We start from the raw sequence: 25,116 nt of genomic DNA on the forward strand, positions 1-25,116 counted from the left end.
TTAACTAACGCACGTTGTATTTATGCGTGACTTAAGTCACGCAATACGCGAGTTAAGTCGCACAATTAAGACTGATTTTTACTTCTTCTTTTTTTTCTGCCCTCTTGAGGTAAAAACTTATTTGATACCCTCTTCGGTATATGCCAAATAGCTCCTGGGGGAAATAGTGATTAGTCCTGGTGAAAACGACATCAAGATGCCCTTTTCCCGACCGGACCGACCACTACTTCCCCCAAAAGCCACTGGTATATACCTAAAGCGGTATAACCACCCTAGAAACTAATAAGAAACAAAGAAGCAGAACAAGAAGAAGAGAAAGAGGGGGGGAGAGTGAGATGAGAAAATGTGAGGAAAAGAGGAAGTATGTGAGGGTTTTTATAGGGGGTATTAGGTATATAGCAATTAATGAGTCAAAAAACGTGGTCAAATGTGAAGGAAAACGTGCAAAAACCATTGAAGACCATTGACTACCGTCCAAGAAACGTTTGTGCTTCAGTTTTTAGAACCGGCCAACTTACGCAAGTTAACTTGCGCAGAGCTTATAACGTGCGTGACTTAAGTCACGCACAGCTTATATGGTGCGTTAGTTAAGTCACGCAGTATGACTTAATTAACGCAATATATTTTTCCTAATAAAGTAAAAAAAATAAATTAGAAGAATAAAGTCAATAAAATAAATTTGAATAAAATTCGAATAAATATTGCGAGTGCGTGAATTCGAATAAATATTGCGAGTGCGTGAATTCAAATAAATATTGCGACAGCGTGAATTCAAATAAATATTGCGACAGCGTGAATTCAAATAAATATTGCGATAGCGTGAATTCAAATAAATATTGCGATAGCGTGAATTCGAATAAATATTGTGTATCAAATAAGTAAATTATAATAAGTACACAACATTAATTCAAATAAAAATGGCGTATTGAATAAATAAATTCGATAAGTACACAACATTAATTCTTAGACAATTTTATTTAGATATAATTTCATCTACGTTACATTACATTGTGGTATCATTACATTACATTACGTAAAAGACATGTACGTCAACTATCATTACATTACATTCGGAAATGTACCTTCCAACTACAACAATTATCTTACCTCTGAATGGGGTCAATTCAAACTAGCTAAAAAGCAGGACTCCGGCATTCGTCCAGAAGTGTTTTTATTCCATTCCAAATGTTAAATTCTGGTTGGTCTTGGTTTTAAATGATAGTATCTAAGAGCCAACGGAATGAGGTCCAGACCTTGACACTTCAATACCATCATTTAAACGAAGCCAACCAGAAATTAACATTTAGAATGGAATAAAAACACTCTCGGTCGAATGTCGGTGTCCTGCCATTTAACTAGTTTGAATTACCCCATCCAGAGGAAGACAATTGTTGTAGTTGGAATGTGCATTCCAACTACAACAATTGTCTTACCTCTGAAATGGGGTAAATTCAAACTTGCCAAACAACAGGACTCAAGCATTTCGCTCAGCATTCATGCTTTCCTTTGAAATGAGGTCCATTCCTTGACACTTAATACCTTCATCTAAACCAGCCAAACAAAAATTTAATCTTTTCAAAGGAAAAACATGAAGGCTGAGCGAAATGCATGAGTCCTCGCCGTTTGGCAAGTTCGAATTACCCCATTTCAGAGGTGAGAAAAATGTTGTAGTTTGAATGCACCTTACCCTAACTAATGACGATCTCCTGGCAGAATCAAGTTGTTGATGATATCTTCAGTTGATCTCAGCAACGTCACCCGCATATCGATTCCCTGGAACTTGGTGTGCTCCCAAAACAAACTCGTCACGTTTTCGTCGTTCTTTAACTCCACCCAAGTGAATGATACGCTCCCCTCGTCAAGCTTTGGACATTTATATCGAACATTTTGCACCCTCCTTGTGTCTCTTGGGTTGACTCCTTGGTTGAATTCATTCAGTTGATCCTTGAGATCTCTTAGCGTTACATCAAGGCACCGAACCTTCAACCTCTGAGGTTCTCTGCCGTTGAATGTTGCATGAACGTCGATCCACCCGGCCATTGTTTCAAATCTACGAACATAGAAATTAAAAATAATCAATGAAAAACTCATTCAAACATTTAATCAAACACTTGGTGTGCATATTATACATAAACCCTAAAAATGATAACTACAACATAAACATGCAAAAATCTAAATAATTAAGCAATATTACTCATTTGCATGTAACATTGTAGCATATCTTGCAAAAAAAAAAAATTTAAACAAACCCTAATTCTAAAAAAAAATTCTAAAAAAATCAACATAAACATGCAAACATCTAAACATTTAAGCAACACAAGTCATTTACATCCTAACATTGTATGATTTCCTTCCAAAAACACCAAAATTTAAACAAACTCTAAATCTAAAAAATTTCTAATTTAAGAGAAAAAATCTAACATGCAAACATAAAAGGTTAATGGTGTTTGATCATGAGAACTTACTTGTTATTGGAGTGTTGTTTGATTTGAACTTGAAGAAATTTTGGAGTTGGGTGATTTGAGAGAGGTTTTTGAGATTTTAGATGAGAAATGAGGAAATGAGGTGGTCTGCATGCTTAAGACAGCACGCCACGTGAGTTAACTAACGCTCCGCATGTTAACTCACGTAGTGTTAGTTAACTTGCGCAGAAATTAACACTTGCGCAAGTTAACTTGTGCAAGGGCATTTTTGGTAGGCATGCAGGGTGCGAGCAAAGCGTGCTGGGTGGAGAGCAAAATTCTTAAAAAAATTCTCTTGCATATGATGCTTTAAAAAAATTTGAGTTCTTTTAGATTGGTTTATTTTTTTATATTTTTTTTTTGTCCTCGTGAGCTTAGCTCAGTTGGTTGAGACAATGCATAAAATATGCAAGGTTCGGGGTTCAAACCCCGGCCACTACCAAACCAAAAACAAGATTGGTTTATTTTGGAGCTTATGAAAAATAGTTTGTTCAAATAAATAAACTTATATTTTAATTCATAAGTTCTTACTAACAAAAATTGTATCTTCATAGGTTATTATTTATAACCTACCTTGACAAGCTTAAGCTACATAAAAATTTATTTATTTGTATAAGTTGTTTTGCATAAGCTAAAAAATAAGTCAATCCAAATGGACATTTATCTTTTGAAAAAATCTAGCAAGATTTTTAACATGGGAATATTTTAAACAGAGAATGTTCTTTTTTAATAAAAAAAAACTTTTAATTTTGCGATCTACACTTGAGTATACTCTTTGTCTTACGATTTATATCAAAATTGAAGACTAAAACACTTCGAGCTATGAATGTGTTGAAATGATTGCATGTGTTCTCATTTTTCATGTCATGTCATGCTTACAAAACTGTTTCAAATGATAATTGATCATGGCTTATGATATATGATTTAAGTGTTAAATTCAAACCTAATGAGTTTGATATGTTAATACACTTATGAATTACATAAAATTATACGATATATCTTATTGTTCTTTTTTTTTTCTTCAAGAATATCTTATTGTTCTTGCTTTTCAAAATTAGGTCACTTTTTTTTCATATCATCCCAAATATTTTTTGATAGATGACAAAAGGGATATATATATATATATATATATATATATATATATATATATATATCCCTTTTTGTATATATATATATATATATATATATATATATATATATATATATATATATATATATATATAGATAAGATAGAAACCAAGGATAAGGAGAGAGAGATATTATGGGAGAATGATAAGAATTATACTCATGCATGTGTTTAGGGGGAGTCTGTTGGAACAAAATAAATTTAAATAATGCCTCTTGAGTTTTGATGATAACAAGGTATTAAAAGATCAATTGAATATGCTAATATTTGTTCAAGTGTGCAGGACCATACACAAAAATTATACAATGTCTTAGTCAATTATTGGTTCTGAAAGAACAAATGTAGAACAAAGAATTTGCAAGAGAAGCTAAGTTCAAGTTAGAATCTGAAGTAGTAAGACTCTGATGACTACCCATAAGTTGGTGCAGTCAGACTCTGATGATCACCCAGTAGCTAGACCTCAGACTCTGGATAGCTGAAGAACAAAGGAGTAGAATCAATGGATGTCAAGCTATGATAGTTCTGAAGATCAAGCATTGGTAGTTCTGAAGTGTCAGAGAGTCAATGGATGTCATTTTCATCGAAGGACAATGAAGGACAAATTGTATGATCATTACCTCCAACATTCCTATGTGCACTGAAGCTTCCAGTTGTGTCTCCTTTGAAAAAGAACGGTTAATTCCTTATCAAGGAAAGAATTCAAAATCATTCATTCATAGGATATTAACCAAATCAAGCAACAAATCAATGTTGATTGATCATATTTCTAAAACAACTCTATTGATGACTTTATATAAAAGATTGAAGACATGAAGAATAAACATGACTCAGCAATATTTTTCAAGTGCCATTACTATGTCAAAATATATATGCATCAAACACTAAGAATTTCTTATTATCTTTCATATCTTAGAAATTCTTAATTATAGAGTCTGAATTGTATTGTATTTTGTGATCACCTCTGATTGTACATCAAGTGTTCAACCAAATAATTATCTTTGTAATCTTTGTTTGTTAGAAGTTTCTTGCTTATGTGTTTGAGCATTGGAAGTCTCCTGCTTGTGTGCTTGAGCAACTATAATCTTGTGTGATTATAGTGAAAAATCTCTTGTAAGTAACAAGCGGACTTAACTACTTCCGGATTCTGGAAAGTATCAGGATAAATTGTTGTGTCTCTCTCTCTCTCTCTATCTATCTATATATATATATATATATATATATATATATATATCTTTATTATACCCGCTGCATTGCTTCAAATTCTGAACTCTATCAGAAGTCGAACTTTGAAATTAGTTAAAAATACAAAGAAAAAAACAAACACAATTCAACCCCCACCCCCCCCCCCCCCCCCCCTCGTGTTTTCTCACCTTCAATTGGCATCAGACCGTCTGGTTCTGTTGTTCTATTCCTAACACTTAACAGTGTAACAGAAAAGATCCTAAGAAAAACATGTCTACTGGTGGTGACGGAACAGGTGATAGAGATTCCAGAAATGTTTCATACGACTATGATACTGATGACAAGCAGTCTAATTCTTATAAACCTCCAATGTTTAATGGAAATCCTGAGACGTTTTTTTGGTGGAAAAGTAAGATATACAGTCATATCATTGGTGTTGATGATGAACCTTGGGACATCATTGAAGATTGTATTGACATTCCAGTAGATGAAGAAGGTTTAGCTGTTGACAGAAAGAAACACACTATAGCTTAGAAAAAGATCTACAAAATGCATCACAAAGTTAGAGGCATTATTGTTGTTGTTTTACCTCACAGTGAATACTTTAAGTTAAGTGACAAGTCAACTGCAAAAACTATCTTCAAATCTTTGTGCTCAAACTATGAAGGTAACAACAAGGTTAGGGAAGCCAAAGTTAATCTTCTTGTTCAACAGTATGAGATGTTCAAGATGAAAAAGGATGAAAACGTTGAGATTATGTTCTCAAGGTTTCATACTATGTTATCTAGACTTCAGATTCTAAAGAAAAGATGCTCAATTGCTGATCATGTAAATAAGATTCTAAGGAACTTTCCTGCTAAGTGGACACCTAAGGTTTCTGCCATAGAGAAAGCAAGAGATTTGAATACTTTTAGTATTGAAGATATTATAAATTCCCTCACATTTCTTGAGTTAAGACTCAACAAGGATGAACCTGCTAAGAAATCCAAGTCTATTGCACTGAAGTCAAAGGTTATCCAAGTCTATTGCACTGAAGTCAAAGGTTAAGTCTTCAAAGGCTCTCAAAGCGGATGAGTCTGATGAAGAGTTTCCTAGTGGGGGTTCTGAAGAAGATCCAGAAGATGAAGATATGACTTTGATTACCAAGAGAATTCAGTACCAGGCCAAAAGAAATAAGAGGTTCTCAAACAGAAGTGGTGGTTCAAGCTCAAGGAAAGAAGATCGGAAAGGTTGTTTCAACTGCAAAAAACTTGGTCACTTCATTGCTTTTGTCTAGACTTACAAAAAGGACAAGTCAAACGAGAAGTCAAAGAAAACATGTCTCAAATCTAGCAACTTCAGAAACAAGATCAAGAAAAGTCTTATGGCAACAAGGGATGATCTTGACAAAGAATTAGAATCTAAGAAAAAAGAAACCGAAGAAGAAGCTAATTTGGCTTTGTTCATATGAATGAAGTTCATAATGATCATGAACATGAACCCGTAATATTTCTAGAAATAATAAAGGATTTCTTCATGAATGAAGTTCATGATGATAATGAACATGAACCCATAAAGGCTGCTGAACTAAATGCAAAGAAATATTCGCTTGAAATTCAAAGGACGAATCATCATATTTGTCAAAAACAAATGGTCTCTCATCCATATGCTTCATATAGACTAGAATGAAATAAACAACAACCTCTGTAAGGTTCATAATGTTAAGAACATCAGAGGGTTCAACAAAAAGTACAACTATCAAAAAGGCAAGAATCCATAAAAAAAAATATTCTGGACCGATCAAAAGGCCAATCCAACCCTGACACGTGGACCAAATGTCAACAAAACTTTTCTTCGTATTCACAACACTTTCTTGTTGTTAGTAATGGAAGGTTTCGAGAATTCAATTAGCATTAAGAGCAAAACTTCGTTTCCGCATCAAAAGCTTCAAATCGATGAATGAGTTGAGGTAATGTCAATTTTTATTTTATTTTTTCGAAATTTTTTTTTTCTGGGTTGTTGGTTTTTTTTTTTTTTTGAGGGAAACCCTATTGTGGATAATGTCACTTTCATGTTGTTTGTTGAAAAGCTTTGATAGTTAAGAGAGAGAAAAAAAGATAGTTAAAGAGAGATACATTGCACTTTCACTGATAGCTCCTCACACTGCTTTGCTTGCAACAATATAAAGACAAGTTACTTTCCCAGTTGACAAAAGACAAGTTACTTTCTATACAAAAGAAAATAAAAACAATGTCTAAAGAACTTAATATTGAACAAGCTACAATTCCAGCAAGAATGGCAACTAAAAATGTTTGTGCAAACAGTTAAAGTAATACACTAAGTTTAAAACATATCTAACATATTCATGATAACAATACATAGCAGATAAATTAGGCATTATCAAATAATACACTAAGTTTAAAACATATCTAACATAAGACATCACTAACCGGCAATTCAATGCTCTAAGTTTAAAACTATAGCCCACATAAATTTTTAGGCTCTAAATTGTTGTCTAGTTTGTATTTCTTTACCCGAGGAATGTTAGAGAAACACAAGCAACCGTACAATGCTTCAAAATGTGTTTTTCTTCACAAAACATATTCAATTTTCCAAAGGTATATTCAGCATCATTGTCGAATCTGAGGACTTACACTTTTCACATTGCTTCGAGTTTCAAACCAAGATAATATAGTACTAACTTCCATTCAGATGTGGTGTGTCCATAGGTCATCCAACATTTGACTGAATAAATTGTAGCTTTTGCTTACTCTCCATTCCTTATAGCCAATTTTCAACAGGTGAGGTACACTCGAGATTTTGATTAATTTCAGGAACATATGAAACTAATTTCAAACATGTTTTTCCTTCAATTACCACTGTTCCATTTCCTTAGACAACAATATATGTTCGGTTACAAATTATAACTTTAGAAAGAGTGGTTTTCTGAAGCTCTGTCATAAATCATATCGTTTATACAACCACTATCTATGACTATAAGCCACCTATCGGTGGAGCTATTGGCAGCAAAACATGTTACAGCAGGCAATTGTGGTTAGTCCCTGACAACCATAACTTCTACTTCTGTCAACAAGACTTGCATATATTTTCCATGTGTCGTAATTGACCACGCTATGCGTTTGGCCTCCACCATCTTTTTTGTGTTATTTTTTTGCAATGAGGACATGATGGGAAAACCTTAGTATTATTGCTTTGGTCGTTTGTTGATCTTACTATTTTCAAAACCACATTGTTTGCTGTTATTAATCTGCAATTTGACTTGAAATGCACCATCCATAGACCCCTCTTGCTCTAGGTCTAGGGAATAAATTGCATATAACACTTCTGCTAGAGTGATCTTACGTGGATTTTTGGTATTCCCCAAGAAAATTATCTAACCTTCATATCTTTTAGTATTGCTACGAGAATGTTTTTTTCAGTAATCTTTTGTTGTCTCATAAGCTTTCATTCTTTGTATAACTCGAATTACTTCATTATATTCAACACCTGCACACTTCGTATCCTCTCACCCCGTACATATTTTTTCATGTGATCTTAAATTGGTTTTGTTGTTTTCATTATTATGATTGTTGTGAAAGTGACTCAAAATTGAAGTTTGAAATCTGTTAAAATCATAGCACGATTTGGAAAATCGTAGTTTGACTTTTGGACCAGTTTTGGACTTCTGATTCTGGAAAAATAGTAGTACGATCTAGAAAATCGTAGTACCATTTTACGCTGATGCATACAAATAAAACCTATTTTTCAGCGTGAGATTTGTTCCAATTTTGGAGGGATTGCTTTTACTATAAATATAGACCCTGTATCATATGAAACCATGAGATAGAGGGGGCTGAAAACAAGGGTTTAGAAACAAATAACAAACTAGGGTTTGTATAGAGTTTGCTCTTAGCAAAAAACACTAGGGTTGGGATTGATTCACCTTGGGAAACACTATTAGGATTGAGTCTCTTGGTCACGGGAAGAGATTGAGACTTTGGGTAGAATTAGGCGGAAGACTTATTCTTCTAACCCATTGATATCTCTTTTGTAAAGTTACTCATCATTATAGTGGAACGGAGAGCTGCTCTCTCCCCCAGACTAGGTCAGTTTTGGACCGAACTGGGTAAACAAATTCTTTTGTGTTCTCTCTTTCTTTTTTCTCGTTGTTTTCCACTTTTGGTTTGTGATTATAATTTCCATACACTTTGTTTTGGGTTGCTTGATTATTACTTGCTCCACACATAAGGTATTTATTGGTGTGATTTTTCATCGAATTAACAACAATTGGCGCCCACCGTAGGGATCAAGGGTCAAAGGATAATCGTATCATGGGTTCAAAGTGGGATATTGAGAAATTTACCGAAGATAATGATGTTGGGTTATGGAAGGTAAAGATGGAAGCGTTGTTAATACAACAAAAGTGTGAGAAAGCTTTGAAGGGTGAAGGTGCGTTACTGGTCACCATGTCACGAGCGGAGAAGACCGAGAGGGTGGACAAGGCCAGGAGTGCCATTGTCTTCGGCCTCGGGGATAAAGTTTTGAGAGAAGTAGCGAAGGAACCAACCACGGCATCGATGTAGTCAAAGTTGGAGTCTTTGTATATGACAAAGTCTTAGGCTCGTAGGCAATTCCTAAAGCAACAACTCTACTCATTCAAGATTATGGAGTCAAAGGCCATCATGGAGCAACTTACGGAGTTCAACAAAATCCTTGATGACTTGGAGAATATTGAGGTGAAACTTGAGGATGAAGATAAAGCTATACTCTTGTTGTGTGCTCTAACGAGATCTTTTGAATTGTTCAAAGATAACATGCTCTATGGCAAAGAAGGCAATTTTACCTTGGAAGAAGTTCAAGCGGCTTTGAGAACCAAGGAGTTGACCAAGTCCAAAACCCTGAGAACTGATGAAATCGGTGAAGGCCTAAGTGTTTCAAGAGGGAATGGTGGAGGCAGAGGTAACCCGAAAAAGAGTAGTAACAAGTCAAAGTTTAAGTGCTTTAACTGAACAAGATGGGTCACTTCAAGAAGGATTGTCCAGAGATTAATGGTAACTTTGCATTGGGTCACTTCAAGAAGGATTGTCCAGAGATTAATGGTAACTCCGCACAAATTGTCTCTGAGGGTTATGAGGATGTAGGTGCTTTGGTGGTGTGTTGTTTGGAGGATGAAGAAGGTGATGTTTCTCACCTTGGGAGTGATGCGTTGTAGAGCGATGATCGTCTGAAGAGACGTTAAACACTCAACATCAGTCTGGCGAGGTGGTGGTAAGAATACTCATGGTCAGCCTGGAGAGGCGGTGATAAGAATACTTATGATCTACCTATTGAGGTGGAGTTTCAAGGTGGAAGACATAGTGGGATGTATGCATTTGCTAGTTGAGAGGTTGGAAGCTCAGCTTTAGGTGGACTTGAACACACCGGGAATAGTACTACTATGGAGGACCTTGGATGTTATGCTCTAGTTGTGAGCAAGGGAATTCTTCATGAAGACGAAAAGCATTCTGGAGGTTGAAGAATGTATAGCATGCCTTGTGGTATTACCCTAAAATAGCAAGTGTGATTGGATGCAATGAGATCTTCAAGGAAGCGGGAGATGTTCCGTATTGAATAGGTATGGTGTAGTCTTGTAGAACTACCTAAAATTCCTAGTGTAGTTTGGATACAAGGATCTTCGAGAAGGCGGAAGACATTTCGATGGCTGAAGAGGTTAAGGTGTGTACTTGTGCAGCTACCTAAAATTCCTAGCGTAGTTGGATGCAAGAATCTTCAAGAGGCAGAATTCTTCCGATGGTTGAAGAGGTAAAATGTAAACTTGTGGAGCTACTTGGTGTAGTGGGAAGCAAGGGAAAGAGCAGCAAGGTGGTTGATGTTAAATTGACATTATCACTAATTTAGAGTCAAGGTGGAGAATGTTGTGAAAATGACTCAAAATTGAAGTTTGAAATATGTTAAAATCGTAGCACGATTTGGAAAATTGTAGTACAATTTTTGGACCAGTTTTGGACTTCTGATTCTGGAAAAATAGTAGTACAATCTGGAAAATCGTAGTACGATTTTACGCTGATGCATAAAAATAAAACCTATTTTTCAGCGTGAGATTTGTTCCAATTTTTTAGGGATTGCTTTTACTATAAATATATACCTTGTATCAGATGAAACCTTGAGATAGAGGGGGCTGAAAACAAGGGTTTAGAAACAAATAACAAACTAGGGTTTGTATAGAGTTAGCTCTTAGCAACAAACACTAGGCTTGTGATTTGATTAACCATGGGAAACACTATTAGGATTGAGTCTCTTGGTCACGGAAAGAGATTGGGACTTTGGATAGAATTAGGCGGGAGACTTATTCTTGTAACCCATTGATATCTCTTTTGTAAAGTTACTCATCATTATAGTGGAATGGAGAGCTTCTCTCTCCCCCAGACTAGGTTAGTTTTGGACCGAACTGGGTAAACAAATTCTTTTGTGTTCTCTCTTTCTTTTCTCTCGCTGTTTTCTACTTTTGGTTTGTGATTATAACTTCCATACACTTTGTTTTTGGTTGCTTGATTATTACTTGCTCCACACATCAAGTATTTTATTGGTTTGATTTTTCATCAAATTCACAACAATGATTCTAGTGAGCATGGTTTTTGAGACTCAAAAAAACAGACATGCCTTTTATTTTAATTTTATCCTCCCCAAAGCCTCGGAGTAGGATTCCATTCTCATAGCCTAAAGGTCAGGAGGAGACATCAGTGAGAAGTTTCACTATCCATTTCGGATAATATCGCTTTAAGAAGTTTGAAGATGTATTGCTTGAATTAAAGGCGTGTCTATGATATTTTAACTGCATGTAATGCTTGGTTTTCTCATTGATCTAAATAGAATATATATATATATATATATATATATATAAACACACACATATCAAAGTGTTAACATTTGGTCAACTATCTAATAATGATAATTATGATACAACATAATTATCGGAAACTAATTATGACTAATTACAACAAAATATTCTATTCTACCACACTCCCCCAGTCGAAGCGGGAGGTTCACGGACGCTTAGACGGGTCCGAAAGTCATCAAAAAGAATATGAGGGAGCCCACTGGTGAAAATGTATGCAATCTGATGTAAAAGAAAGAAGAGACCCTTTGTCCCATTTTGTGTGTCACAAAGAGTTGATAGGGTTTAGAAGAATGAGGTTTTAGAATTTGAATGAGAATAACGAAAATTACAGTTTAAGAGAGTGAGATTGATTAGGGTTTGAATGAGAATAACGAAAATTATAGCTATGAGAATAGATATTTAGTGAGATCAAGAGAAACAGCATGGAAGGATCCGTGATAAAGATCCGTTGTATGAGCACACAATAGGGAAATCAAGGTAAGTGGCCAACTTACATATTTCTTGCTTTGTACGCAAAAGTTATTAACCAACCGTGACTTCTTTGTAAGGCCCAACATAAAAGGAAGATTGATAGTAAACATGTGTGTTTTCCATAAGGGTTTACTTTTCCCATCCTATCTACTTACCGTGTTATAGAGGTAGCCATCACCTAGAACCCTAGTTTCTTCTCCTTTATCCATCAAAGAAGAATGATTTAGGGTCAATTCTTGACCCCAAATCATCCATCTAAATCGTTTTTATGCTTCCCTTTTATCAAATAAATTATTTTCACATCTATTAAGTTTTTCTTTTGTGATTTCCTCATCATTGTGTAACATTGTTTTGTTCGTAGTCTTTCTTCTCTATGTCTTCAATCTTCAGCTTTAACATGAAATTAGATGAATCATCAAAGATGGATATTTTGAAGAGATATATGGACAACCGTTTCTAAACAAAATTTAATGATATACCTCCATATTTTTATTCATGGAAGGACATTCATGAGATTTGTATTTCTTGGTCCATTAAATTCCATCAGTGCAGTCTGGCGACTCTATGATATTGATACCACAATGCAATTGGTATTTTTTATCATTAAAACCTTTTTTTGTCTAACACACAAAATGACCAATAAAATTCTTAATTGACAAAGTGAGGATCAACTTTCCTTAATCCAAAATGTGGATCAATTTTCTGATAACAAACCTTATGGAATAAAGGCTAAGTTTTATGAATGATAATCTACTGATGTTCTCACTTAAGTCTTTTCATAGAGGAGAGGAAAGAAAGTCTCTTGCAAGTGCATGTATCTACTCAGTGAAAGAATACCAAAACAGTAGCATCACAATTCACAAGCTCGAAGAAGATATTGAAAGAATATTGTTTGAATCAAAAGAATGTTGATTGGAGATTCAAAAAGCTGATGAGATTAATGATTAATTGATTCATTCTCTTCGCCACACGGTTTTTAGAAAAGCCTTAAAGATTCAAGGACTAAGCGGTTAATAATTGAAAGCTACAAAACATTACTCTTAAAGTCACGTGACAAAACACACATTGAGTTTTGTTACATGCCTTGAGTATTTACAAGATATGGAAATTCAAGAATGACCTTCAAATAGTTTCTAAAAGAGTTTTTATGGAAAAGGCATAAAAGTTGCATTCAAGATAAGGATTGGTTGTACCTTCATGACTATATTCATGTATAAACTAATACATCTCAAAGATACTTAATGAACAAGAAACAATGTGTGCAAACACCGAGAGAAATTATGAGATATTGTCGTCTCATATAGAAGAGAACATTATCAACTCTGGTGAAGGAATGTTCTCATGATGAAGATGTTTATTACACTCGAAATTATTCTCGTTATTTCATCAAAATGATTAGGATTAATTTTGAAGAGAAACCAATTCATGAATATTGAATTATTCATTGAGTTATTCATTAATGATATTGATTGAAGAATTATCAAAGAAGAAAATTCATGATCATATGCATGGAGATTCTATCATAAAATACTTAGGCTGATCCAAGAATTTTCCATCACTATTCAAGATATGATTTGGAAGAATAGAATCAAACAAAGCGATTTTGACAATGAGAAAGGTTTCTCATAGAACATTCTCGTCACACAACAATCATTGCGGATACGATAATCTTAATACTAAATTACTTAAGCAGTTTGGTGCACTTGCCAAATTCATCATCATCATTCAAAATTTTGTTTAAACAGAGTACTGTTTTCGATTTTAAACAAAATGGTTTTGACTTAAAACAGTAAAAACAATCAAAAACTAACATTTTTTTAGCTGTTTTATACCTGCATTATACACTGTAAAGAGATAAAATTATCTTCTATTAGATTCATGCAAAAAGATCAAATCATACACTAAAATTGGACAAAGTCTTATATTTTAATTTGGGCGATGTTGAGTTTGTGTTATTTTCAACTTATTATTATAGGTGTGATGTGTCTGGATTGCAGGCCATGGTGATACCTCCAAATTTATGAGATAAGGAGATCCTATAAATAAAACTCTTTGACGCCTTATTTCATAACTTCATGGTCATAACTTCAAGGTCCTTGAAATTAGAGGAAAATAGAAGAAAAAAATAATAATTATTGAGTGCATGCACAAAAACTAAATGACAACAAGTGCAATATTCTAGCATAAGGTATATTATACAATTCTCTTGCTAGAGAAAGAAAACTCATTTATCTCATAATGATGTTTTAGATCGATACACATGCGCCTTTACGACACCTAACATTAACTCCATGAAGTTTTGGACAATCTTTATCTATTTTACAAGCAAAATAAGATATTGATATGCAAAGAAATATAGAAAAAAAAATAAAATTATAACATAAACTAACTTCGAAATTTCAACCATTTTTTTCCTATTTGCATCCAAATAATAGTAAATGACTTGATCTCTTTATAGTGTATAGAAAAGTTCATGGTCTTAGAAAAATAATTAAATAGTTTAAGCATTATAAAATTTTAAAAGCCCTTTCATAATTTTATAATTATTACTAAATGTCTCTTAAATATATCATTGTGTTATTTTTGTCCCTTTAGCACACTTAGGAAGGAGTTCATGTAATAAAAATAATAATCAATATAATTGAATACAATTTTACACACTTTATATTACTTTTTCCTGTAAATAATTGTATTATTTTTAACATTTCGTGAGAGTAAAGGGAAAAACAATTCTATCATCATAAAGTTATGTACGAATATAAAGCATCATTGGATATTTATGAACAAGTAGAACGTATGCTATGATTAGGGTTGTATCTGAGGCAGTGTGAGGAGGGCGACCGTCCTATGCCTCAAAAAATAAGTCTAAAGTTTGGACCCCAAAATACAAAATAAATAAATAAATAAATGAGCGAACAGAATCACAAAAGGCGGCAATAAATAATTTTGTTTATAAATGAGTAAGAGAGTCTTTGAATAATGATTGAATGATGCCAATCTAATCGATGGTTGAAATTTAAGTTTGAAACCAAAGAACACGAGAATAGTGTTTAGCATATCATTAATATTGAAAAACTACTTGAGATCGTCTATGTCACAAGAAAAGTTGAATCTCTAGCCCTTTTATGTACCGGGAAAGATATGATAGAACATATTGATGTAAACACAATTATTAGTGACTTTGAATATAAAAATGCTTGTAGGATTTATTTTGTACAAGCATTTGAATATTACATAGAAAATTCAATATTTTTTTTATAAAGTTTGGTATTTTTGTTATATTATTTTTTTGCGTAATAAAAACTATAATTTAAATTATTTAACACAGAATTTAAAATACATACATATATGTTAGGGCTCAAATTGTAGGTTTGCCCTTGGGCCACAAAATCTCAGAAACTGTCCTGGTTATAATAATTACTAGTGAAGTTAAGGACATTTTACCAAATACCCCAACAATTAACCTCTACCCCAACAAATAATCAAAAATACCAATTTTAACCCTTTCAAAAATTTCACCCACTCACCCCATCAGTTTTTCCAGAATTTACATATAGAATGCTTGAATAAAGTTTTTCTTTATCACTGGAAGAGAGATTCATGACGGACAAAATCACAATAAGAACAAAAATTGATAAAATTTAGTATTTAAAAAACTTTAGCGTTCAAAAAGCTTCATTGTATAATTCAATCGATGGCCATACTGAACAATTCTTTTGAACAACAGCCACAATCTTTATTTATCTCCCTCTACCCACTATTGATTATCGTCCTTAATTTGTTTTGATAAAAAAAATTAAAAACAAAAACAAGAATTGTAATCTCAAGGAAATTAATTTACAACAACAAGAATTCAATTCAATTGATTGGTCTCCCATGGCAACGAATCAAGGACTGTCATCACTTGATCTTGAGGCTCATCTATAAATGAATTGGATACAAAAATTAAAAATTGATATGTCTATAAACATACGATTTGCAATGCCCATACATGTAAAATCAATTGTTGATTTGTTCATCAATGATTGATATTATATACTTTACAATTTAAAGTTAGTTGCTCAAATACAACACTTAAGGGTGTTTATTTCAATATTATTAGATTTATTTCTAGGAATAATTTTGTTTGGAATACAAGGATGAGAGTTTTATTACGGGGTGCGTACCTTTAGAAAATATATTTGATTAATATGATATGGAGGTTAATAGGCCGTTACACTAAAAGTTATTCTTAATTTTGTGAGAACTTTATTGTAACATCCCGCTTTTCAGCAATAAGAATTTTACCAGTCGGATGTATCAGATGTTAAGTAATGAAGAATGCTAAGTACGAAAGAATATATTATTATGTAATGTCGGTCTAATACGGGTTGAGCCATCAGTGTCAAGTTAGACACGACTAAGACGAAGGGCGAAATGGTAAAAAGCCGCAAAGGAGTATATAAGTGTTTTTGGGGCCAAAATACTCATTTTACCTTGCCCTTTCTCTCTCTAGGTTTGAGAAGAGATTTTCTCTCCTCCTTCTCTCTAAGAACCGCCCCCTCCTCTCCCTCTCTAAGCCATCAAAGCTTCCAAATACATGAAATGGAGGTAAAGCATGGACCATGGAAGCTTCAAGGTCAAGAAACAACAAAAAGAATGGATTGAGCTTGGATTCTTGAACTAGGGTTTGGTCTTGAGAAAGCTAGGAACTTGAAGAATTGCAAGATTATGTTAGGTGAGTTCTTAGATAGAACCCTCCTTTGGGATTATGTGCTTAATTTTACAAGAAAACATGAATTATTTTAAGTTTAGGAAAAATAGGAATTTATACCCTTGCCTTTGATCTTTCTTTGTTCATGTTAAAATTGCCATGAAAGATGTTTTATAATGATATTTAAGTTGCTGGATGTTCATAGTGCATTGCAGGATCGAATTTGACGAGTTTTGGGTCAAAATTGCAAAATCAGCACCACAGACCTGAAGAAACTCGCTATTAGCGAAATTATTTCGCTAATAGCAAAATTTGCCAGAAGAAACACGCTCCAGGGTCGCTAATAGCGAAACCCTCTGACTTGCCAGCACGCTTTTTGGCTTGTTGGCTCAATGTAGGGTCGATGGTGCATTCCGAAGCTTTTCTTTCATCATTTTACAACTTTATAACCCCAAAACAACATCTAAGCAATGCACATAACATCAAACGATTCTTAAAATGAAAATCATGGTAATCTTAGCATGTATGGCAATGATGGAATAAGAGAGTTTAAGCCAAATTACTCGGATAGATGATGAATTAAGAAAGGGAATGAATGTAGAGCCTCGACATAGTTGTCGAGAACTAGAAAGATAGCATGAATCCCTAAGTATGGCAAGTATGGGAATAAGAATGGCTATGAAAGTAAGATGCAAAGTATATTCTTTTCGCACATGAATAAGAATGAGTATAAGCCGTGAATTGATATCAATCTCTTCACATATGATTAAGCATGAATATGAATGAATGAAGGTTGTTTACCATTAATCGAATCGACCCCGGATGCGAGGTAAATGAGTATGCATGTATAGGTTAGAAATCTTTCATGAATGATTAAGACTTTGACTTAATGAATGATGTAGGTGCCATGTCTCTTTTGATCCCGCTAGGTTGGATCCCAAGGGGTTCTCTTTATGGGAACGGGATAAGCTCCGCAAGGGGGCCCGCATGTCACTGAGTTGTAGGTGTCGTGAGCACGGGATAAGCTCCGTAAGGGGGTCCCACACATCACTGAGGGAGGTATGGGATTGTACTTGGGGCTACTCCACCCCGGGGCTCTCCGTAAAATGAATCAAGATATGATTGTTTGTTCAACGCTAACATAATGAATGAATGAATGATATGACTATGTATGATATGATGATTATGTTATGATGTTAGCCAAGAACCAGTTATGAAATAGAACAAGACATGAATGAATACCGATGATGATCTTAGGTTTCCCTAATCGTCCGGTTTAGGACCGTGTCATGAATATGTTATGTTAAGTCTTGATGCGTATGTCGTATCTTGAGAGCGGTACTAGGATCCCTTTACCACCATGACATGTATGATGATAGTAAGACCTATGACAAGTTAGATGAACCTATGACGGGTCTAGCATGCACTACCGTCTAGGAAAGAAAGTCCCCACACACGTACAATCAACCGTCATGTTGTATTGTAGACACGCGGTGACCGTAAGTTTCCCCCGAGGTTACCTATAGCCTAGGATTTAGGGGAACTCACTGAGACATTATGTCTCATCCCAATCCTTATTTGTTTCAGATAAGCAGGATGGTTATGCAAGCTATTAGCCGCATGGATAATTCAGCAGATGCTCGTTCGTACCCGCTGCAGGATGATATGGACTTCCAAGATGTATTTATTATGATTTAGATGAGTTATCTTGTATTGCTATAGTACGAACGCGTATTGTTGTATATATTATTCATTTGAAGTTTTATTGTTGTAAATTTTTAATGTATCCAGTACTAAAGATAACGCTCATGCTAAACTTTCTAGATACGTCTAGTATGGGTGTGTTACATTTGGTATCAGAGCAGGTCGATTCAGTTCATGCCATGGGTCATTAAATTACAACTAAGGTAGGGGGACCATTGGGTTCCGGGTAAATGTTCTCATTGTTGATGTTAGATGAGCCTGATCAACTCAATTTAACACTCGACGGTTAGAACGGATGCCTGAGAGATGAATAGGACCCAGTGGAATGAAGTATTTGATGGAGTTGAACGGAGCAAGTGAAGGTAAGAGTTAATCGTGCCAGTAGGTGGTCGTTGAACTGGACAGTCAAAGTTTGTTTCCTCCGGGAGTACAAGTATGTTAAGAGTAAGATGTAGAGCTCCGACATAGTTGAGCATTAATGAAATCAGTAAGCTCTCAGGGATAGAGATATGTGAACCAAGCCAAAGATTTGAATGTCCAAAGTGGAAAAGGTTCTAATGTTTGGAATGTTCAGTGAGTTGGTAGAGAAACAAGTTGAACCACTCGTAACGGAAGAAGTTAAAGAATTATGTTAAGAGTTAGAACTACTAAGGCATTAATTTTTGATGTGCCGTGAATTGTATCGATTGATGTTAATGCCTGCCACGCAAAGGTTATAGAATTGTTTTTTGAGATGATCGGAATGAATGATGTGCATTGGGTTACTTGAGAAATAATATTTTTATGCAAAACATGTTTTCTAGAAAATTGAGTTGAAGAAACTCGCCATTAGCAACATTTTCGCTATTAGCGAAATTACCCCAGAAGGTTTCACTGATAGCGAACCTGGGGTGAAAATTTCAGTTTTTCCGAAAACTGTCAGTTCGTCTCTATGGTTCGCAAGCGCTATTGGGGGGTTGTCTTCACAATCTTTTATGCAATAAAAACCCTTTATATATCAAGTATCGAATGCATATTACATCCTAGGATTTCCAAAGGAAAAAGGCATGGACAATTATTAACGGAGTCGATTCGATTTAAGGTAACTTTGGGGGTTAATTATGTGTCAAGAGTTAAGAAGGAGTTTAGAGCAAGAGGTTAGAGGTTTCGGCTTATGGAATGGACGTTATGGATGTAAGTCATGAGACGGAAAGTAATAGTGGTAAAGAGTTATGTTAAATCACAAGATTTCTGGATTTTGGTGGAGCAATGAGTATCCCTCGAATCTATGTTTTGCTTAATTGACTTGCTAAGGCTTGTTGTAATGATGAATTCTAAAGTTTGCCAAATTTTGAAAATAAATACATGCATATGGGTGATTGGAGATGGCGTTCTTGAATTTAAATGGAATTCTGTAGGTATTGGTCTGTTACGACTCGCATAGAGCGGGCTAAACTCACTGGGAGCAAGATTTGATGGCACAATTGTGTTGTCAACTCATTCCGTGGAGTAACGACTAGGACCCAGATTCACTATGTTTTTATATATATAATGAGGAATCGTCAACGCCAATGACCAGTGTGCTAATTTGTGAAGTTTACTTTGAGAATGAAATCAACGAACAAGCATTGGTATGATTAAGCAAATCATAGCAAGCGAGGATACGAAGATGCAATGTTGATTGTTCAAGGAAGTAATTTGATAAGTCGATCGTGAGAATCAATCTTACGACGCAACAAGGAGTGTAAGATTGTGGCATTGGATTGCCACATGAATGGTTTTGCGAAAGAATTCAAGAGGATGGTGACATATAGGAAAAAGGAATGTGAGGTTTCACTCGTCTCAATGGATTAGAGTATTGGTTTGAGCCAACCGGTGGGAATCAGAGTGGCGCAACGGAAATTAATTGGTAAATTAGTTGACAGTGACCATGGAATTTTATAGTGAGAATCTTCGTGAGAAGCATTATGAGACGAACGAGGAGTTCTCGAAATGTTAAGTAGGTAATGAGATTTATACATTCAGTAATGGATATGGTCAAAGTATATGGATGTGTCTTCACCAAGTAAGATATGAAAGGCTGGAGTCACTGCAAATGAAGTAATCAGGTTGTTGATTGGTGATATCGAATACGTGCAGGAACTGTTAGTCGGATAGAAAGAATGTGTGTTATGATAAGAGGAATGCATGTAAGATTCCAAAGGTTTCTTCTTGCGACTTGAAGTAATGATTTAAGTTCAGTGTTCTTGAGACAAAGGAAAGAGATATTGTATGGGTCAAGGATCCTGCATGATTTAAGTTATGTAATAATATGTGTCTCTGAGATATATACCCCATATGCCATGCTTGTTAAATGATGACGATACTTGTTATGATATGTCAAGCTATGATTTTTAATAATTTTTAAAGTTAAGATAGGTAGTAGGGGACTTGGAAATGAAGTTTATTTTAAACATGACATTTTTATATTGCTGGAACTAATGACACACGTCGTAAGCGAGTAAACTCACTTAAGACGTGCAGACTTTAAGACCAACTCGTCATTGGCGGGCTTGGGACAAGTTGTAAACTTTTTCTAAAAATATAGTGACTCGTCCTATGGTTCTACTGTACCGTTACGGATTCAATTTCACAAAATTCTTTTAAAATGACTATGCACCTGTTCGTTCCATGAACCCGTATACCAAAGTTTAGAAAATTTCTTGAAGCAAGATGATGGAACAAGTATCATTATTATCTAACAAGAAACGGCACTATAAAGTATGCAAGCACTATGGAAGTTAAGGTTTGACGAAGTGAACAACAATGTTTTACGAAGGGATATATGAGACGTACAAGTTTATGTTAAGAGTATTCAAGTACAAATGGTTAAAGTCGGAGAATTTAAAAGTATGCGAACTAAAAGACTAGTTAATGGATGTCAGGTGTAGCGGTGTATTTGATTTCGCTTCTCCAAGCTAAGTTATATCAGTTACCCATGAATTCAGATGAAATAAGGTCGTAATGAAATCGGAAGGTTTCCTAAGACTTTGAAAAGAGACAAGAGATTCGTAGAATCGTCCAGATAAGTACTGTAAGTAAGAGGCATGAGTCCCAAGGTATAGTAAGGAAGATTATGTATGAACTATGTGTGTACAAGATAAGATGTCTTAGATGCAATCGAGCACTGCAGGGCAAACCTGGAATCCGGTAGGACCCCAATTAAAAGGTAAATCCTGAGTGTTCCAAGTAATGATAAGTTATATGTATGAATGGTTAATGCTAAGCAGATAACTTATGGATCTGAGATTACCAGTCCACTTGTAGCAAGGATAAGTTATGACCAAGATGTTTTAAGTTAAGCCAACTCTACGAAAGAGTTAATTTCGAAAATTTGAGGATTACTTCAAGATGTTTTGCTTTGAACTCGGTAAATGTTAAGTAATCTCTAAATTTTGAGGACGGAATTTTTTTTAAGGGGGAAGAGTGTACCATCCCGCTTTTCAGCAATAATAATTTTGCCCGTCGGATGTATCAAATGTTAAGTAATGAAGAATGCTAAGTACGACATAATATATTATTATGTAATTTCGGTCTACTACGGGTTGAGCCATCAGTGTCAGGTTAAACACGACTAAGACGAAGGGCAAAATGGTAAAAAGCCGCAAGGGAGTATGTAAGTGTTTTGGGGGCCAAAATACTCATTTTACCTTGCCCTTTCTCTCTCTAGGTTTGAGAAGAGATTTTCTCTCCTCCTTCTCTCTAATAACCGCCCCCTCCTCTCCCTCTCTAAGCCATCAAAGCTTCCAAATACATGAAATGGAGGTAAAGCATGAACCATGGAAGCTTCAAGGTCAAGAAACAACAAAAAGAATGGATTGAGCTTGGATTCTTGAACTAGGGTTTGGTCTTGAGAAAGCTAGGAACTTGAAGAATTGCAAGATTATGTTAGGTGAGTTCTTAGATAGAACCCTCCTTTGGGATTATGTGCTTAATTTTACAAGAAAACATGAATTATGTTAAGTTTAGGAAAAATAGGAATGTATACCCTTGCCTTTGATCTTTCTTTGTTCATGTTAAAATTGCCATGAAAGATGTTTTATAATGATATTTAAGTTGCTGGATGTTCATAGTGCATTGCAGGATCGAATTTGACGAGTTTTGGGTCAAAAATGCAAAATCAGCACCACTGACCTGAAGAAACTCGCTATTAGCGAAATTATTTCGCTAATAGCAAAATTTTCCAGAAGAAACACGCTCCAGGGTCGCTAATAGCGAAACCCTCTGACTTGCCAGCACGCTTTTTGGCTTGTTGGCTCAATGTAGGGTCGGTGGTGCATTCCGAAGCTTTTATTTCATCGTTTTACAACTTTATAACCCCAAAACAACATCTAAGCAATGGCCATAACATCAAACGATTCTTAAAATGAAAATCATGGTAATCTTAGCATGTATGGCAATGATGGCATAAGAGAGTTTAAGCCGAATTACTCGGGTAAATGATGAATTAAGAAAGGGAATGAATGTAGAGCCTCGAAATAGTTGTCGAGAACTAGAAAGATAGCATGAATCCCTAAGTATGGCAACTATGGGAATAAGAATGCCTATGAAAGTAAGACGCAAAGTATATTCTTTTCGCACATTAATAAGAATGAATAAAGGTATGAATATGAATGAATAAGGTAGTTTACCATTAATCGGATCGACCCCGGATCCGAGGTAAACGAGTATGCATGTGTAGGTTAGAAACCTTTCGTGAATGATTAAGACTATGACTTAATGAATGATGTAGGTGTCATGTCTCTTGTAATCCCGCTAGGTTGGATCCCAAGGGGTTCTCTTTATGGGAACGGGATAAGCTCCGCAAGGGGGGCCCGCATGTCATTGAGTTGTAGGTGTCATGAGCACGGGATAAGCTCCGTAAGAGGGGCCCGCACGTCACTGAGAAAGGTATGAGATTGTACTTGGGGCTACTCCACCCCGGGGCTCTCCGTAAAATGAATCAAGATATGATGATTATGTTATGATGTTAGCCAAGAACCAGTTATGAAATAGAACAAGACATGAACGAATACCGATGACGATCTTAGGTTTCCCTAATCGTCCGGTTTAGGATCGTGTCATGAATATGTTATGTTAAGTCTTGATGCGTATTTCGTATCTTGAGAGAGCGGTACTAGGATCCCTATACCGCCATGACACGTATGATGATAGTAAGACCTATGACAAGTTAGATGAACCTATGACGGGTCTAGCATGCACTACCGTCTAGGAAAGAAAGTCCCCACACACATATAATCAACCGTCAGGTTGTATTGTAGACACGTGGTGACCGTAGGTTTCCCCCGAGGTTACCTATAGCCTAGGATTTAGGGGAACTCACTGAGACATTATGTCTCATCCCAATCCTTATTTGTTTCAGATAAGCAGGATGGTTATGCAAGCTAATAGCCGAATGGATAATTCAGCAGATGCTCGTTCGTACCCGCTGCAGGATGATATGGACTTCCAAGGATGTATTTATTATGATTTAGATGAGTTATGTTCTATTGCTATAGTACGAACACATATTGTTGTATATATTATTCATTCAAAGTTTTATTGTTGTAAATTTTTAATGTATCCAGTACTAAAGATAACACTCATGCTAAACTTCCTAGATATGTCTAGTATGAATGTTACATTTATTCTCACCATTATCTTTAGGAAACTTTTCTGTTTCGAGAAACATTTTATAGGTAGAATATAATTTAATAAATTTGTAACAAACATAATAAATTTTACTCCCTCCGTCCCTTTTTATAAGAACACTTTAAAAAACACGAGTATTAAGAAAAGTTGTTGGAGTAATAAAGATGTCTGAAATATGTGTAATTATTACCAAATTACCTTTTGTATATAAATAAATTTAATGTTCCTTTTCATATTTCAAAATAAATTGATAGTATTAATAAGGGGTATATTTGGAAATGAAATAATAAATTCATATAGTAATTTGTAGTGAGTCGTATATTTAAGGATATCCATTTTTTGTAAGTGGTCTTATAATCAAGGACGGATGCAGTATTGTAAACACTCGATGAAGAGGGGGTATATTTCTATTTACTGATGTTTGGACATAAGTCTTTTCATGGAAGTAGACTGGAAAGAAAGTATCTTGCAAGTGCATGTATCTACTCGATGAAAGAATACCAAAACATTAATATCACAAATAACAAGCTCGAAGAAGATATTGAAAGAATATTGTTTGAATCAAAAGAGTGTTGATTCAAGATTCAAAAAGCCGATGAGATTAATGGTTAATTGATTCATTCTCTCCACCACATGCTTTTCAACAAAGCCTTAAAGATTTAAGGAATAAGAGGTTAATAGTTGAAAGCTACACAATATTACTCTTAAAGTCACGTGATAAAACACGCATTGAGTTTTGTTGCATACCTTGAGTGCTTACTAGATATGAAGATTCAAGAATGATCTTCAAATAGTTTCTAAAAGAGATTTTAAGGAAAATGCATAAAAGTTGTATTCAAGATAATGATTGATTGTACCTTCATGACTATATTCATGTCTAAACTAAAACATCTCAAAGATATTTAATGTGACAAGAAACAATGTGTGCAAACACTAAGAGGAATTATGGGAA

This window comes from Medicago sativa, chromosome 4, assembly GCF_051527215.1.
Source record: "Medicago sativa cultivar Bolivia chromosome 4, Bolivia_mono, whole genome shotgun sequence".
Lineage (NCBI taxonomy): Eukaryota > Viridiplantae > Streptophyta > Magnoliopsida > Fabales > Fabaceae > Medicago > Medicago sativa.